At 35.2% G+C, this 2,876-nt stretch overlaps 1 non-coding gene across 1 annotated transcript; it reads right to left on the bottom strand.

The window, feature by feature from the left end:
* Positions 1–1,644: 1,644 nt before the first annotated feature.
* TRNAE-UUC (transfer RNA glutamic acid (anticodon UUC)) lies at positions 1,645–1,716 on the bottom strand. The gene has a single exon. It is a non-coding gene; the product is annotated as a tRNA-Glu (tRNA).
* Positions 1,717–2,876: the final 1,160 nt, after the last annotated feature.

Genomic DNA, 2,876 nt, shown 5'->3' with positions numbered 1-2,876 from the left:
AATATTTATCGCTAACACAGCTCCACGTTCTTGTGGGTTTTAGGAACTTGTTAATGGACTGTTATGCAATGATATACTTAGGCACTATGCTATGCTCCTCAGGGATGAACACTTTGTCTTTCTTTAATTGCATTTAATTTTTATTGAGTCTACATTGAAGTTTGATAAATGCAAATAGAAAAAACTTCTTTGGTCATTGTCATTCAGCGCTTTTTCCTTTTTCATAACAAGAAAGGCAAAATTTATATGCAGGAAGACTCAAATTCTGCACCTCAGTTTCTGTATTTTAAAATGGTAATAATAGTAACATTTACCTCACAGGATTATGGTGAGAATCACATAAATTAATCTGTATAAAATGATAAAAAAGTACCCAGCACACAATAAACATTCAGTAAGTGTTACCTATCTATTATTTATACTGCTCCACAGGGAAATTGGATACTTTTCTAGAGTATTAAAACAAAGATAAACATTTCAATTTCTGGCATGCTCCAGAGTCATTCCTTGTGAAAACAAAGATGGCATAATCGAGAAGCTTAACTATTACAACTAGGCATAAAGTTATGGATTAAAGTTTTCATTCATTCTATAATTCTTTCCTGAGTCTCTACTATATACAGAAATGCTGGAAAGCAATGGTGAGGGACACGAGTCGCTGACCCCAAAGAACGCAGAGTCTAGGGACAGAATTAGTGTGTTGACCAAGCAAATAACCTGAGAGTGATATGTGCTGTCAGGAGAGTGCAGGGGCCCTGCGAGCAGATAGTGGAGGCAACTAATGCAGGTTTTTTTTAATTGAAGTATAATTGACATACATTATTATATTAGTTTCAGGTGTACCACATAGTGAATTGATATTTTTATACATTATGAAATAATCACCATGAGAAGTCTTGTTACCAGTTGTCACCATACAAAGTTATTATAATATTATTGACTATATTCCCTTTGCCATACATTACAACCCCATGACTTACTTTGTAACTGGAAGTTTGTACCTTTTAATCCTTTTCCCCTATTTCACCCATCCCCTCCCCCCCCCCTTTCTGGCAACCACCAGATTGTTCATTGTATCTATGAGTCTGTTTCTCTTTTGATATCTTTTCTCATTTGTTTTGGTTTTTAGATTCTACATATAAGTGAAATCGTGCAATACTTGTCTTTCTCCATCTGACTTATTTCACTTCATGGAATATCCTCTAGGTCCATCCATGTTGTAGCCAATGGCAAGCTTTCATTCTTATTTTACTGCTGAGTAATATTCCATTGTGAGATATATAAATGTAGCCATCTATCTTTTTTAGCCATTCATCTATTGGTGGACACATGCGTTGCTTCAGTATCTTGGCTATTGCAAATCATGCTGTAATGAACATTGGGGTGCATATATCTTTTGGAATTAGTGTTTTCATTTTCTTTGGATAAATACCTGCAAGTGGAATTGCTAGTTTGTATCACCGTTCCATTTTTAATTTTTTGAGGAAACTCCATACTGTTTTCCGTAGTAGTAGTACCAATTTACATTACCAACAACAGTGCATGACAGTTCTCTTTTCTCCATGTTCATTCTCACCAACACTTATTGTTTTTTGTTTTGCTTTTTTTTTTTTTAACCGTGCCACGCGGCTTGTGGGATCTTAGTTCCCTGACCAGGGATTGAACCTGGGCCACGGCAGTGAAAGTGCCAAGTCCTAACCACTGGACCACCAGGGAATTCCCTATTTGTTGTCTTTTTGACGATAGCCATTCTGACAGGTGTGAGCTGATATCTCCCTTTTTGATTTGCATTTCCCTGATGGTGATGTTGAGCATCTTTTTATATGCCTGTTGGCCATCTGTATGTCTTCTTTGCAAAAATGTCTACTCAGGTCCTCTGCCCATTTTTTAATCAAATTATTTGTTTTTTTGATATTGAATTGTATGAATTCCTTATATATTTTGGATACTAGCCCCTTATCAGTCATATCATCTGCAATTATCTTCTCCCATTCAGTAGGTTGTCTTTTGTTTTGTTGATGGTTTCCCTCACTGTGCAAAAGCTTTACAGTATAGTCCTATTTGTTTATTTTTGCTTTTGTTTCCCTTGCCTGAGGAGACATATCCAGAAAAATACTCCTAAGACTGATATCAAAGAGCATACTGTCTATATTTTCTCCCAGGAAAATATATGGTTTCAGGTCTTACATTTAAGTCTTTAATCCGTTTTGAGTTTATTTTTGTATTGGTGTAAAAAAGTGGTCTAGTTTCATTCTTTTGTATGTAGCTGTCCAGTTTTCCCAACACCATTTATTGAAGAAACTTTCATTTCATCATTGTTTATTCTTGCCTCCTTTGTCATAGATTAATTGACTATATAAACATGGGTTTATTTCTGGGCTTTCTGTTCTGTTCCATTGATCTATGTGTCTGTTTTTGTGCCAGTATTACACTATTTTGATTACTATAGTTTTGTGATATACTTTGAAATCAGGGAGTGTGATGCCTCCAGCTTTGTTTTTCTTTCTCAAGATTGCTTTGGCTATTTGGGGTCTTTTGTGGTCCCACACAAATTTTACAATTATTTTGTTCTAGTTCTGTGATGCCATGGGTATTTTGATAAGGATTATATTGAATCTGTAGATTGCTTTGGGTGGTATGGAAATTTTAACAATATTCTTTCAATCCATGAGCACAGTATATCTTTCCATTTATTTATGTCACCAAATGAATTCAGTAAAGTTGCAAGATGTAAAATATACAGAAATCTGTTGTGTTTCAATACACTAATAACGAACTATCAGAAAGAGAAATTAAGAAAACAATCCTAATGCAGTTTTATGGGAAAGGCTGGTAACAGATGAGGTTGGAGTTGGAGAGATGAACTTTGTCTCTGG

The sequence above is a fragment of the Eubalaena glacialis genome, chromosome 1 (assembly GCF_028564815.1).
Source record: "Eubalaena glacialis isolate mEubGla1 chromosome 1, mEubGla1.1.hap2.+ XY, whole genome shotgun sequence".
Lineage (NCBI taxonomy): Eukaryota > Metazoa > Chordata > Mammalia > Artiodactyla > Balaenidae > Eubalaena > Eubalaena glacialis.
Note: the sequence above shows the minus strand (reverse complement) of the source record. Positions and strands in the feature narration are given on the sequence as shown.